This window comes from Gadus chalcogrammus, chromosome 4, assembly GCF_026213295.1.
Source record: "Gadus chalcogrammus isolate NIFS_2021 chromosome 4, NIFS_Gcha_1.0, whole genome shotgun sequence".
In the NCBI taxonomy this organism is placed as follows: Eukaryota; Metazoa; Chordata; class Actinopteri; order Gadiformes; family Gadidae; genus Gadus; species Gadus chalcogrammus.
The window spans coordinates 15,446,477-15,463,009 of record NC_079415.1 but is presented as its reverse complement, the minus strand read 5'-3'; the positions used below and the strand labels follow the sequence as shown (position 1 = coordinate 15,463,009).

Here is a 16,533-nt window from a genome sequence, read left to right as displayed (position 1 = left end):
TGTGACTATAAATAGTAGAAGTACCATTGTTTCAGTATCAGTAACAGGATTAGTGTTAGCATTTAGTGTTAGCATTGGTGGTGTCAGTATTAGTATCAGGATATCAATATTACTAAGAATGATACAGACATTACTAATTTTATATTAGAAGTATTAAGATTCGGATCAATTTTACTATTATCATCAGTATCAGTAATGTTAATATCATTAGTATTACCGTAGTATTCGTAGTATATAAATGTGCTGTGGGTCAGATTCAAGAGCTATCATTTGAGTGACATTTGTTGGAAATGCCCTATCAACCCGTCAGCCCTTAGTGAGTGAAATGTGAATTCTGCTTTGACTGCACTTCCTCCGTGTGAGCCAATTCGATTTTACATCGCTCCAAGCTCATTTCATACAAATCGGGCGCTTTCTTCCTTGTACCTCTGCTCTCTCTTCCCTGTCTCTCTGCTCTCTATCTTCCTCATCTCTCTGCTCTCACTCTCTCTCTTCCCTGTCACTCTGCACTCTATCTTCCTCGTCTCTCTGCTCTCAATCTCTCTCTTCCCTGTCTCTCTGTTCTCTATCTTCCTGTCTGTCTGCTCTCACTCTCTCTCTTCCCTGTCTCTCTGCTCTCTATCTTCCTCGTCTCTCTGCTCTCACTCTCTCTCTTCCCTGTCTCTCTGCTCTCTATCTTCCTCGTCTCTCTGCTCTCACTCTCTCTCTTCCCTGTCTCTCTGCTCTCTATCTTCCTCATCTCTCTACTCTCACTCTCTCTCTTCCCTGTCTCTCTGCTCTCTCCGCGAGATGGGTCGGGCCCCAGGAGAGCGGAGGACCTTTGCCATCGCCTCCGTCCTCTGGGCCGGCTCTGAGAGACACATCTTTCAGATGGTTTTCAGGTATTCAGACAACCCTGCCTCCCTGTTTGTCTGCCTGTCTATCCATCCATCCATCGTAGGCTTCATGCAGGCTACCTGCCAGCTGTCATAGTTACATGACAAATAGAGACCATTTGATTAACGATTGGCCACGGAAGAAATATGCCTCAAGTAATGGAGACCAGTGACTGAACACCACTAAGTATTGCTAATATATATTTCGCCTGAGAAAGCTGTGTGTGTGTGTGTGTGTGTGTGTGTGTGTGTGTGTGTGTGTGTGTGTGTGTGTGTGTGTGTGTGTGTGTGTGTGTGTCTGTGTGTGTGTGTGTGTGTGTGTGTGTGTGTGTGTGTGTGTGTGTGTGTGTATTTATTGCGGCAGAATATTCTAATACTGAAACGAAAAAACAGATATGGGCCCTAGATATGTCTTGGCACGGGGCTCTTAGGGCCCGGGAACCATCCGTCCATCCAGGGGTCACAGCTTGCTATCAGCGTCTGGCCTGATAGCACCCCGCCACCACCGGCTGTCTTATGTCAGTTTTCCTTAGTTATATCATGGAGAAGGATTATATTTTGGGAGAAAAGTGACTGCAGACTGGCTGTGACATTGGGGGCCGCTGATAAGGGGGCTGGCCGGGCGGAGCGGGGACTGAGGAGGGAGGAGATTCTGCCTCCTTTCAACAGTTACCTGCCTAGAGTTTGACAGCCGAAATAAATGACAAAATCATTCACAGAGAGAAGGTGTTTGTCTGCTCTCATGTGTTCGTCTGTGTATCTATGTACCTGCGCACGTGTCAGTGCGTGTGCGTGAGTGCATCTATGTGTGTTTGTGCGTGAATAATATGAGGAATAGGAATTACACTTTTCAATTTGAACAAACTTCTATCTTAAGTAATAATAATAGTTCATTATTGTTTAAATATTTGCATTTATTTAATGCGAGTGTATGTGTGTGTGTGTGTGTATGTGTGCGTGCGTGCATGCATGCGTGGGTGCGTGCGTGCGTGCATGCGTGTGTGTCAATGCCCTTTCTTCTCCTCCAGGTCTCACAAGTCAAAGTAGCTTGAGGTGGTAAGATGGCAGACCATTGAGATCGAAAGTTTTTCGTTTCCTTGTTTATTCTTCTCGAGGGACAGATAAATCCATATAGAACAACCTACTTTGAGAAGAAATATGAGGATCAGAACAAGGCAATCCTCTACTGTGAATCCAGTCATTGATAAATCGTATGATTCATAGGGGTTTAGCTGTGAAAAAAGTGTAAAAGTGATGGTGTTGCATATTGATGAATCTAACAGGGATTCAGTGATGAATGGGTGTGAGTATATGTCTTAAAGGCTATGCAAAGGTTTTAATTTTTTTTCTCATTGTTCCTTAAACCTGCACTATCTGAGTTTTCTACTGTAGCTCTTTACCCTATTCAAATCGTAGCAATCGGAACCATGTGGGAAGCTATTGACGAAGCCTTGTTGCATGGGATGTTATGCCACCTCCGACGCAGGTTTCCCAGAATGCCGTAACAACACAAAACGAAAAACAGTATTTCACGGTTTAATAAGGTCACGTAAAAAGTCTTACCCTCCCTCTCCCATACCTGTCTTACTCACTCTACAATAAAAATTGATAAAACCTTCAAAAATAAATCATAAAAAACAACAACAACAACCTGTTCTCCAGCTGAACAAAGGAAGAGGTAATGTCTGTTAACCCACGCAGAATTCCTTTGCCATGGTCCTGTAGTAAATATCTTGATTCTCCTTCATTCATTCAGAAGAGGAAAACATTTTGACAGTCTATAATGATAAAGCTTTAACTGTTCACTGTAATATCAAACGTGTAGAGTGCTGATTTAACATAGAAGATATCAGAAAATATATAGGGATGCCGGAATGCATATAAAGTATGGATGCTTCTGAGCAACCGTCAGGGACATAACAAATAACGAAAATGGACATTGGCCCTAAAACGTTGTTCAAATTAAAAAAAACGTATTTATATCCCTGGCGCCCCGGCTTGAAGAGAGAGCGGGCCACACTGGCTGCATTTGTGGTCTAAATCAGCATACTTAGATTTTCCTCAGTCAGAGTGCCTATTCACAACGCATTGTGTGGCCATGAAGTATTGATTGAATTAGACAAAGAGCTTTTGCAAGGCTCAAAGAGTGAACACAATCATATTCCCATTAGCGGTGGCCTTTTGTCCTCCCACAATTTCCCCATATTCAAACATTAACCCCCGCTAATTTCACATGTTCCCTTCAATACATCCACTTCTCTGACAGAGCACTCTCCCTGTCCCCAAAACCCCTTTCATCACGCCACTAATACGCCCACGGAAAAAGGCCAGGGTTATATTTCATTCAACTGCTGAATAGTTGGCCAGCCAATGGTAAAACTAAATAAAAAGGTCAGCCGTTTGAATTTAATTTTTTTTTTCTTTTAAAGGTACTCTGTTAGGCCTTTCACACCAAAAAGACCCAAGAGCCAGTTCAAAACTGGTTCCAGCCTTCTCCCAGTTATGAACCAGTTGGTTTCACACCAGCCAGAGCCAGCTATGGAGCCGGCGAAAGCAACGTCGTGACGTCAATGCAAACGTCTTCATACGTCTCCGCTTTCAAAGATAGCCTTTGTCCGGGTTGCTCCCTCTAACTTGTAAAGGCAGTTCTCGTTCTAGCCCAGCTCAATCCTGGGGTTGGAGTTGAACCGCTTTTTACAGGCAGGAGCCGGTTCTCTGGCGTTGTGAAACCACAACACTGGCTCTAGCTCCGAACTAGCCCGGAACGGGCTCAGATTTTGCGGTGGTGTGAAAGGCCTAATCTCTCCACTAGACCCTGTGGCCAGGAAGTGAACTGCAGCCTGCTGGAGACGGCGCATTCAGAGATCTGGAGTTCTATCTCCATGGGTTGAGACAATAACAACCATAAGCCCACAGGCCTTCCTACACAACAGAGGGAGTCGGGGTAGGGCTCATTCTTACGATAGATTTACAACCTGATCATATATAGGTAATTAAAAGCGATTCATGCATTTCAAAATCCTGCACCTAATTTCAAGTATTGTGATGTTATTTAAAACTTTTACAGATAGATGGCGTTTATTGTATGTCTCCTTACTGTAAAGCCAATTTTTAAGTTGTTTTTGAATATGCTTTATAAATAAGTGCGTTTCGTTGGGACATCTATCATTCCAAGACGTCCGAAGTGGATCCTGAGTTTCATTTTAGGGGGGTACTTGACGGGGACTCCAGCTGCACCACAGACAGGTGGGGGTGCAGAAGGAGAAGGAGGAACGCAGCAGGAGCTCCTCCACTTCCTCTTTATGTAATAAGCTACAGATAAAGCCCTCTCCCCCATCTCTCAGCAGCTGTCAAAACGTCTCGCCGTCAGCTTCCCAACCACATCCACCGCGACTGTCATCCATGGGCTATCACGCACACTGAGACATGTGTAAAGCCTGTGAACACACTGGGCTGGTCGAAGACACCCCTGTTCGTTACATTCACTGGCAAAGCGAGATAAACATGTCCCAAGGACGTGTGGGTGTTTGTGTTGAGGGCAGACCAAGAATCCTGCGTGGGTGTGCGTGGGAGCGTTAGGGCTGCACAATTTAAAAAAAATAAATAATAATAATAATAAGCGTGCCCCGCCCATGTGGTATACGCTCTGGCTTTGCTGCAAAGAGTCCAGCACAAACTGCACTGCGGCGCGAAGCCTGACATTGAGTCTACTGGAGGCAGTCTGGACAAGGCTCACTCAGTCATTACTGAGAAATAAAAGAAACAACATAAAATGTCTGACACAGTAGAAGTCGAAGAGCTCGTCCCTCGTCGCAAATCATCAACGTTATCTGGAAATATTTCGGATTTAGTGCAAGCGATATTAACCAACAACAAACAATTGCAAATAGTGCCGTAGAGTTGTGTCAGCGACACAAGGCAACACAACTAATTTATTCAGCCACCTGAAAACACACCACAAAACAGGGTCTGATGAAAGCATGGAGGGTAGAAGAGTTGCATCGGCTTTTATCACGAGTTAGAAGTCACACTTCAACTCAGACGTCCATAAAAGCGAACCTGTACAGTGTGACACCATATCCATCCAGGTCACAAAGACACGCCAAAATCACCAATGCAATCACATTCCATTTGGCCAAAGATATGTTTCCAATAAACACCGTCAATATTGTGATGCATTGTCCTGCATTTAATTGTTCTGATTCTGCTGCATTCTGTGATGGCATATTTATTTTAGTAAACCTTTATTTTGGGCACTATTTTATTTGGGTCAAAATCAGCAGATTTATTCAAACTCATCTCATCATATGGATACAATGAATGAAATGAAATCATTTTTATTTTGATTCTAGGAGGTCACATAAATAAGCACCTTATTTAAAAGTTTAACAAATCTTTTACAATTTCAAGATTGTAAATTCTGTGCCCTGTTGATTTAAGCTGGTGTTATGTATGCACAAATTTGTACATTACCAGGAATGTAGTATAATGGATCACAGATGTTAAAGCAGTGTTATGTTTACCTGACCATTCAATAAATATATTTGTCAAATTAATAATGGCGGTAAATAATCATGATATCAATATTGATCAAAATAATCGTGATAATAATTTTGGCTCTAGCGTGCGTGCGTGCATGCATTTATGTGTGTGGCCGTATGTGTGCATGTGTATTGGGTAGCACTTGCTGCTATACTACCGTGATGTGAGTAGGTGAGTCTTCGTCTCCGATAGAGAGAAAGTAGAAGAGGAGGTAGCAGTGAGACAGTATGCAAAAGGTCAGACCCTATCTTTCTGTTGCACTGCCCTACAGGAAATGTCAACAGCATTGTGATATGTAACTACGCACCCTGACACCCATAGGAAGCAATGGAAATGTCCCTGATTGACCTCCTAGCTATAAACATGGCAGTGTTTTCCAAACCCTCTTCTTGGAATATTGGGGAAAATAGTAGCTAGATTTTTACGGCCAATTTGGTCTTTCAGATGTTTTTGTGTGTGCTACTCACTTTGTCTGCCTTTGCTCCCGTAGGCCTGGTCCCGCGTGTTCCGGGATGGGGCTGTGCCCGTGTACAGGGCTTGTCCCCACTAACCGGATTAAAGTGGGCCTGGCCTTACAGAGACGCGGCGGGAGATTTGCTTTGAGTTTTGCGCCATGACTGTCAAAAACATTTTGAATCATGCTTTCACATAATTCAACTAAGAAACGTTGATTGTCGCGCTGTCTCCGGCCCCGTTTCTTTGTAACGTTTGAGCCGTGTAACAAGATACATAATCGGTTTGAACTTCGCCGCAGCACTACAGAATGCGGAAAGGTCGACAGACATGTTGTGGATCCGTTTTAACCGACTGTAGGATGAGGAGTTTGTGTCTGCGACTGTAAGGGGATGTGTGGTTCAATGTTTACGCTTCACTTTGTTCTGGAGCAGACTTTTATCAGGTGGACAACACCAACACACACACACACACACGCACACACAGTTGGGCTGATTGCTTGAAAAGACAATCCACCCATCCGCTTCGAATGAACGCACTTGTTGTTGACAAAATGCGTTAGAACACGTCCATCTCGAAGACGAGTTCCTTCAGAATCAGCTGCTTGTCCCAGGTCGACTGACTCGATTTCCTTCTCATACATTCCTGTAGCGTCATACTGCATTTGCCTGTTGAAGCTCAGCGTCCATCGAATTCAACGGGGCTGTATAGAACAGCTTTTTTTAGTACATCGAAAGTGGACGGCTCATCAATTAACAAACAACATTACAACTAAGTTCCGTTCAGCTAAGAAGCGCTTCACGTACGGAATCGGGATGTTCTTGCCCAGGCCAGTCCCACTTCACCACTCTGCTAACTTAACCCAGTGAACAGGGAGTCAGCGAGTGGAATTCGAGTCTGCGGAAACGAACGATAGAGACGAACGAGGGAGAACTGAAACGTGGAATAGGTTCGTTCTTGTTAAAGAGTCCTTCATTCCAACTGATTCGGTCGCTAGAGACCCATCACTAGTCCTCAGTTACATCGTGGATATTTGCAAGCGAGTTGAAAGACAAACTGCAACCTATTTCTTGATATTTGCTTGGTGAGATTGCTCGACAATTTTAATTGCACATTTCATACCCTTAAACACACAATTCCTTGTTTCAGTTTAACAGAATTCCGACATTTCCTTGTTCGAGTTTAATATTTTTTTGGTCGTGGGTGAGGTAGTGCTAATCACTTTGTTTCAGGGAGCCTGAGGTCTGAACTTCAAGTCCTGTATTAAGATCAGGACTTGCAGGGTATCAGGGGAAAGCTGTGTGATTTCTTGGGGGTCCTTAAAGACATGGAATTGGACAGTGCAATGCCTCTTTACAAACTGTTCTCATTAGTGGCAACAATTGGATCTACATCTGCAGGTGTATAAAGGATCTTCTCCTGTTTAAAGTGTCTCAAGTCCTTCACCCGTAACACAATGGGCCAAGGCCGTTTAAGCAGCCTAGCACTGCTGGCCATTTAGAGGACGATGGTAAAGTCACTGGAAAAGACAGCTGGTATGACAGGGTCACAGAGCATTTCCTTGAAAAGGAACAGAGAACAGATATAGACATATGAGTAAATCGCATCAAGTTCTTGATCCAGGCTGTGTATGACGTTCTACCGAGCCCATCCAACTTGCACATCTGGCGGATGGTCGAGTCACCAGCATGCCCTCTGTGCCAGAGGAGAGGGACCCTGGAGCATATTCTCAGCTCCTGCTCTGGGGGAGGGACGCTACCGTTGTCATCAAGACCAAGTCCTCAATGCAATTGCATTGCCGACACCATCTGCAGCGGATTCGACCACTGCAAGAGTATCCGCCCAGCAAAGAAAACCATCGCTTTCATCAGAGCTGGTCAGAAGCCAACAGCAACTTCCAGGACTTCCTCCTCCGGCCTGCTCTCAACAGCACAAGACCTGGAGCTGAAGGTTGACCTGGGGAAGTAACTCCAGTTCCCAGGAAAAGTTGCAGTCACGACACTGAGGCCGGACATGGTGCTGCTCTCCGAAGCCTCAAAGCAGGTCATCCTCTTGGAATTCACCTTCCCTCTGGAAGAGGGCATCGAGGAAGCCAACGAGAGGAAGAGAGCGACATACGCCGAGCTTGTGGAGCAGTGCCGCTCCAATGGGTGGTGAGCGAGGTGTGAGCCCATTGAAGTAGGGAATAGAGGGTTTGCTGGCAAGTCCCTCTGTAGGGTCTACTACATGCTGGGCATCACATGAGCAAGCAACCGAAGGGCCACAACAATGGTCACAGAGGCAGCTGAAGTTTCCTCAAGGTGGCTGTGGATCAGGAGAGGAGAGTCGTGGGTGAGGTAGTGCTACCTGGAAACAAGCCGGGACTTGATCAATTCCGGCTGGGTCGCATGGGCAAGGGTGTATGTTGCAAGACCCGAAACACCTGATGAACCCAGGATACAACACTGAAGATGTGTCCAGCTGCATCGCAAGATGTTTTCTATAAAGTGAGGGCACAAAGGGATCGATTGTGAAAGGGCGTGTAATGGCTCGTCCAAAGGGCACCTGGTGGTAGAAGAAGGATCCTTTAACATCACACTAAAAACCATACCGGGAAAGATGTGACACCCACCCCTCTATGTCAACAAACGTATCCATGGATACGTGCTATACAACTCGCCCGATATCTCCAGACCAATTCACAAATAATTTTTTAACCTCTCTATTTGCCAGAGCAAGCAAAACATGAGCTCCAAGTTTATACTGGTTTCCAGAATACTATTCAACTAGAACAGTTCTGCTATCCAAGGGATGGGAATAATCATTAATTCTCGAGGTCAAACACTGCAGCTGGTGAAGGGCAAGACCTCTTCTCCCTCATAAACTACAACATTCAAAAGCGGGTCAGCCAAGCAGAAGTAGTTCCCCACCCTCTCCCTGTATATGATTATAGTCTATACATGACCATGTATATAGATTATACGTTGGATGCTAAACAAACATACATTTTGCATCTGAATCGCTCCCCACCGACGGCTTGTGAGGAGGAGGAGAGATGATTGGATAATAACATGGAAGTCGATGCTCATTTACATGCTGCCGCCGCGGTAATCAATGATGCTTCGCATGGCGGTGGCGGCTGTGTGGGCTGAGGCTGTTGATCTCAGCTCAGCCTTTGTTTTTATGCCTTTTTGAAGTGCACAAGAAAACATTGCGGTTGATTTTTCGTCATAAAAACAAAAGAAAAAAACAGTGGGTTTAAATAGATGGCTCCTCTCGCCTATCTTTCACAAGACGTATTTTATTTAGCTCTGCACTCATCGGACACATGGTGCTCCGGCGGTGGGGAATCATGGGCCAATCCTTCAGTGGAATATAAAGAGTAAAAACCTTTAGAAGAACGCACGGAAAGGGAAAAAACAACTGGTACCCGTAATGGAAGGGAATGGTTCTGATGGCTGGGAAAAGTTGAAGAAAGCAATTATTGTCACGATCATATCTGGCACGGAAATTAAGGAGTGAGGAAACAGATTGTTTCTGCGTTCTGACAGCAGGCAACAGTTCATAGTCGCATTTCACAGAATCTCACACACGGTGCTGATGGTGATGGTTAGACATAAAAATTGGCCAATATATTTCCAAAAGTGTTCCGTTCCAGGCACTTTAAATCATGTTTTGCTACCAAACAAGGTGTTGACCAGTGCTGCATCGAAATCGAGTGCTGGTGTCATTTTGGTTTAATATTGGAGTTTCATAATCGCTACATAAATACTTCCCAAATCTAAATATTTCACATCCTCCTGGTATTATTATTTCGGTATTATGCTAATCAATTCCAGGCATGTGGCGTATATATGGCCTATTGTTTTACGTAAAGTGGGGCTCTTTGAAAACAATACATTGGCTAATAACTGCTCATAAGCCAATGAGTATGTAAATAATAGATTTATTTCTGGCCGATTTGCCAGTAATAGCATAGAAACGAGGAAGAGATTAAGTTGAAAAATAATGGGGTGCAGACCTTATGATCCGAGGTCCTGTAGACAGGGTATGAATGGGTGGAGACAGAGTCAAACTTAGACAGATCCGACATTTCTTGAGCAAGAAAGACACAGAATCTTACCCTTTGAGTCGATCACAGCTGATAGCCACAATTAATACTCACCATTTCTTCATGATGGAAAAACAGAAGGCAGTCCTTGAGATGCTGGCACAGATCTTACACATCAGGCACCTGCTTCTCCAACAGGGCCTGGCAGATTGCCTGGGGACCCTGGTTCTGGTGGTGAGTATACGGGGCCGGGCGGGGCTGTGTGGTTTTCAGAATAGATCAATATAGATTGAGCAGACACTTATCCAAAGCAACTTACAAATGAGGCTGGCAGGAAACAAGGAGTACAATCAAATAGGTGGTATCTGCTTTGTACTTAATAAATTAAAATATGAACGGTTACTGATTAATGAATACAAACATTGACAAGGCACCACAACGCGTTGCTTGACGGTACCTTACGAACCAGTGATTTCTAAATTAGGCAATGATACATAGTTCAATTACTCAACATTATTAACATCAGAATCCAAACCAAGGGAAGAGGTAATAGTCTGTAAGCAGGCATCCTGAGTTCCCCCAGACAACAAATCCAAAGAGGACCCCAACTGGGTGGGTCTCTGTGATGTCAGCAGCAGGCGGCTGCTGTGCAAAACACAGAAAAACAGAGAGGGAAACTCCTCCTTGACATCAGGAAGACCCAAGTTCATCTTTCCATGTTTAAAGTCATGTTTCTCAGGCTAAAAGTCCCCCGTTCTCCAAAAAAATGAAATAACAATCACACCCAAAACACCCACAAAAATATCTGACCCTCGAGGTCAAAACAAAAGAGACACGCCCTGGCTGAGAAGGAGACCGGGTGCAGTGGGACCCCCCACCAGGGTGGTGGTCCAGGTGAGAATGGTTTCAGCATCCCTCCCTCCTCCTGCGGACGCTTGGCTTCGGCTTTGTGGCCCAGATGCTTTGCAGCGGAGGTTCCCACGGCGCCTTCCTCACGTCTACCTGGCCTTTGGGTTCGCCGCCACGCTGGGGATCCTCATCAGTGACAGGTGTCAGGTAAGAGGCTGTTACAGTAGTGTATAGGAACGTATAGGGGACCTTATATGGGGGGAATGGATGGTGCCCTTAAATTCTAAGTTTGAGCGAATTGGATTCAATTGCAATGAATTCAATTGTTTGGTTGCTTGTGTCTGTACGATTTTGTAGGATTCATATATCAGCTCCGCATTATTATGGCGTTGGTGAGTGCAGCATTTAGTGTTTACCCTGCAGGAGTAGATCACCACGCTGTTTACCAGTCAGAACGACATCTGCCCGTCATCAGCACTACAAACACTCTGCCAGAAGTCAGAAGAATACAAAGAAGATCCTCGATCATAAAACAATGGGGCGTATGACGGCGTCGGAAGTGAAGACATAAAAAACAAACACTCAAGTAATTTCATTAAGTGCGAGCGCTCCCCGTCGAAACAGATCCACCTAATTTCTTCAGTACACACATACACACACACACACGCACACACACACACACACACAGACACACACAAACACACACACACACACACACAGAAAAACATTGACTATTGTAAGTTACTTTTTTTTTTTTCTCTTCGCCTTTTCATCCTTCCAATTTAGTGTGTGTCACAGAGACCTCCCCCCCGTTTCTACGGGGTCTTACAAGCAGCCCATAATTACATGGAAACGGGCTCGGCGCTGCGTTCAATCTGTGAGAATCAGGGGCAAGAGTGTTCTCTAAGAAGATAAGAAGGCCTCCATCTCCCTAGTTGCACTTTGAATCACTGATCATAGCTAAGAAAACACCGCCTTTAGGCGTCCTGTTTAGAAAGTCTCATGTTTCTGTCCTTCTCGCCATCCGTAGGTGGTCACCTGAACCCGGCCGTGACCTTTGCCCTCTGCCTCCTGGGGAGGGAGCCATGGAGGAAGTCCCCGGTCTACATCCTCTTCCAGATGTTCGGGGCCTTCCTGGGCGCCAAGATCATATTTGGCATGTATTCTGGTTGGCGTCCTTGAAATGTAAAATGGCTACGCTGGGTTCCATCCCTGATGTCCACGGGGAACTAGCATGCTTCCTGCAGCCAGAGGCCCCACCCCTATTTCACTGAGGGGCCAATTCAAAAAAGCCTTGACAGAGGGATTTCCTCAAACAATTCTGCCATATAAACTATTCAACAGCAAAAATACACCGTGCCATTATGTTTTATTTGCTTTTGATTATCCCTACACCACCCGAATCAGCTTCTCAACATCGTTTGAAATGTGATCAAGCTCTTTCCTACCTTTCGTTGTGAAGCGGTGCTGTTCTTCGCCTGGCACTCAAGGTTGAACATATTTCCACTGTTAAGCGTTGTTAAAAAACTTCTGAACTTTGAGGATCATCACAAGAAGGGGAGCTCAGCAGAGGCCGGTGCCTAGCGCTGCTCTGTGTTATCGCCCCCATATCAAACCCATTTGTTCCTCTTAATGTAATCTGATAATACCGGCACCAGCGTGGCACCAACAAACACACAAGATCAATACTTATTCAATATTTACACACAGGTCCTGCTGTCAGGCAGAGACGAGAGTCTTGGAGGCAGGTGCTTACATTTAATGAAGCAGCAGGTCTCATCAACACTGAACGCAGTAATATGCGTGCCCCACCAGATGCGCTGTGGGACTATGGCCAGGAGACGCTGTCTGTGGATGGGACAAACGCAACGATCTTCGCTACGTATCCCTCCCCACATCTCAGTCTGCTCAACGGATTCTTCGACCAGGTAACAAAGTGTCAGAAATCGTTTCGTCACATCCCTTACTGCACAACAAGGGTACAATTAAATCTTTGGCACACCGATTGCTCCGGATCGCATCTCAGACAACATAAACATTTAAGAATAGCACAATGTGACCCCGCTGCTCGATAGCTGCAGGGCAAAGATGGAGCTCTAAACCACTCCATCAGTCCCCAGGCCCTCTCCCCAACTCCAGCCCCTATTAAATGCTCAGTGTTTTGTGAATCCTCCCAGTGGAATCGCTATCCGGCTATTAAAGTCAACACTTTGGGTGAAATACGGAACAACAGTTGTTCTCACGTACGCTGATCGACAGGCAATGAGCACCGCCTTCATCTAATCTGTTTTTTATTGAGTTAGTCCTCTGAAGTGCGCTGAATGCGATTTTTGTTTTGGGAAACATAGATAGGGGGCGCCGGGGCGGCACTGAGGGGTGATTTAGCTGTCAAGTTGTTTCACAAGATTGTTTTTGTAATGTAGGCCTACTCTCTTTGCCCTTTGGCGCTTGGAAATTGATTAATGCAGCTTTAACTTTTGGGGCCCTATTTTAACTGTCTGAAATGCAAGTGAGAAGCGCCAAACACAAGTAGCTTTGTGGGCGGTTATATGGCGATGTTGCTATTATTCCGGGGGATAAATGACTCTTGCGCCCGCCAAAAATCTAAAAAGGGTTGCCCTGAAGTAGACTAATTATCCGTAGGTATGGTTTGGGCGTAACGGGCAATAAACCAATGAGACCACATTCATTCATTCTTTTAACACTCACTTGCAGTAAACCAATGTTTTCTCACAATCAAATACTCATCAATCCTAAAAGTTATGGGCTTGTACACGATGTCTGTGTTAAGAAAATATGTGTTTCCTGTACGGTGTTTGCAGCTGCATTGATTTAAAAGTACAACTTATTGCCGCTGTATCAGCTGTTCTTTCCCAAATGATTTACCAAGAATGTGTGGCTATAGTAGATGAGAGAAGCAAAGTGTATGCGCGAGGTGCACAAGCAATATTATGCATGCGCCCTTAAGAGAAAAAGATATAATGACGCATTTCCACCGGAGGGTGCGGGTCGGTTCAGTCTGCAAATGTGGCACGGGTGGCGTTTCGACCGCCAAAAGCGAGCGTGATCCAGACTGAGCCATATTGTTCGGACTCGTCTCGCAGTACTCCTCCGATGGGGTACTGAGACGCCTGAAAGGGTACTGGCAAGTTCAAGCTACACACGCCGTTGATTGGTCGACAAAATAGTCACTTCCGTGCGACTGGGGGATATTCAATCAAACACAGTACAATCAAACACAGTACCCACAATGTATTTCTGGACAAAGGTGAAAGTTTATTGAAGAAAATGTTGCGCACTAGTTGGACATCCTACTTGGACGTCCTACATTGATGATCTTTGTTCATTGTGTTGCATTCTTCTTTTCCTTGGATTTATTAGCAGGCTACACTGTGTGGGACTGCTATGAAGTCACAATGTTTACGTAGCTGCCACGGCTAACGCCGTCCGGCTTAAACCCCGCCCTACCATAAGGGTGCTGTCGGCGTTGGAAACATGAGCTGTAACTGAGCTGGGCTATACCACACCCTCACTATTGGGCTGAGGCGTGCTGGGTCCGAAGCGTACCCGCCGGTGGAAAAGCACCATAAAACTACCTCTTGAAAAGCGCTACTGAAACGTACCCAAGTGAGGTACTTAATTTAGGTTTCTGCATACACATCGAGTTTGCTAAAAGCCTGGGGTGGGGGGGGGGGGGGGGTGTCGTACTGTGACACTGCTCCATACCAACCAGCATTGGCTTTACCCAGGGGGGCTGGCTGGCTGGCGGGCGGTGAGGTCAGTCCGTGCTGGGGTCAGTCTGTGCTGAGGTCAGTCCTTGCTGAGGTCAGTCCTTGCTGAGGTCAGTCCTTGCTGAGTTCAGTCCGTGTCTATGTTATTCCGTGCTGAGGTCAGTCCTTGCTGAGGTCAGTCCTTGCTGAGGTCAGTCCGTGCTGAGGTCAGTCCATGCTGAGTTCAGTCCGTGCTGAGTTCAGTCCGTCCTGAGGTCAATCCATATTCAGACACTGTGGCTCCACATTCAGGGAAGGCCCCTTCTTTTAGTTCACATATCTAATCGATGGACAGACAGATAAATAATTGATTGTACTTTGAGAATGCGGGCAGAGTGCCGACGAGAGCCTAAGTAAGCCGGTCAGAAGCCTACCGCAGGGTTGAAATCCCTGGGGCTGTCGCTCATGTCAAGATGTCATGTGGTCCCAGATCTGATGTCAAACTCGTCTCCCTCCCATCTTCGTCTTCCTACAACGATTGACTGCATTTGCACATCACATTGTCGGCTAGAAAACCCCAGAAAAATGCTGAAATATTTATATGGTATTGAATGTTGATTATTCCAATATTTCCATCTGTTAGAATGTAAATTGACGTTCTTCATCTAAATTATTGCCAAGTCCTAACTCTGCCTATTAACTGCAGATCCAAGTGACATACAGAAGGTACAACTACATAAAACATTATAGATGAAGAAAAACACATGCACGCTTTTCCCTGTACATTTCCCCAAATCAATCCCCTTTTTACAACTCTGATGCATTTTTCTTAATCATATATTACATTTTTCATTTGGATATGCCAGACATTTCTGAATAACCTGAAGGCCCTGACAGTCGGCAACTTGAAAACAAAATCAATATCCTTACTTCACTGGAGAAATAACTCAACAGTTTTGTGTAGTCTGTGCGGTTGGCAACTCTGTCTGAACGCTATAAAACTGACTCAGTGCAGGCTGAAGGTTTTATGCACACATTAGGATGTAATGGACATCCACTAACAACATGTAAGTAAAACCCCCTCTGAGGAACCCAAACGCAATGGCTATCCTATGGCGCTTAAAAATCATAATAATCTTTTTTTGGCAATACTGCACCATATTTAGAGGATTTGAGAGTTGAGGTACTGCAAATGCTAAATCACATTAGATATACAGTAACGTATGCTAATGGGAATTTTAATCTATCAATAATAGGGTCATTCAAAAGCTAGCTACACTTACATGTTCGCAAAAGAATCATGTCTGACATGGATTTGTCGAAAGACACCTATGCACACTTTAACTTGCATTCATCCAGTAAAAAGTATGATTTCGATATAGCAAAGACAAGCAGTGCACTCACCTTGAGTACAGGGCAGTCGCAGGGAAAGTTCAAGTTGGCAGTATGTGTCTCTAGGGTCAGAGTGAAGAACATTTCGGGTGTGAACATAATGTAAATTGATTTAATAGTACTCCTGTGATTTCAAATGGTGCGAGGAGGTCAGGAGAAGTGAAACTGAAGAATACCTGGCCAGCAGGGGAAATACGAAATGCATGACGAGGGTCCTGCGACCAGGGGTCACTGCAGTCCATTATGGTTCACGTGTAGGAAGGGGCTTTGTTTAAATATGTGCTCATTACTTGGTGTTGACGGATGGGTTTTATACACCTGGATTTATTGATATTGGAGGAATTTGTCAGGAGACGGTGTATGAAATTCAAAGCCGTCTTTGTTGACGACAGTGTTTGGCTCTCAAATTCTAAATTGCTTAAAATTGAAGGGCACCTAGTTCAAAATATACCCAGCCGACCAGTTGATGCAGTCGACCAATCAACTCATTCCAGCAGCTGGCCACGCCAACATTGTGGAATAAATGGAAAGGATTCCTTTTCGTAATAGTATGAGATGGTTCTTCAGAATTTTGAATTGGTTTGCTCAAGAAATCACAAATGCACTATTAGCAGTGGTCAAAACACAGTCAACTCCATTCATGGGTCGGCTTAGTTCAGGAGGTAGAGCAGTTGTCTTGTAA

General features: G+C 44.9%; 1 pseudogene; it reads left to right on the top strand.

Moving 5' to 3' along the window:
• The first annotated feature begins 10,026 nt into the window (after window positions 1–10,026).
• Window positions 10,027–13,032, top strand: LOC130380609 (aquaporin-3-like; annotated as a pseudogene).
• Window positions 13,033–16,533: the final 3,501 nt, after the last annotated feature.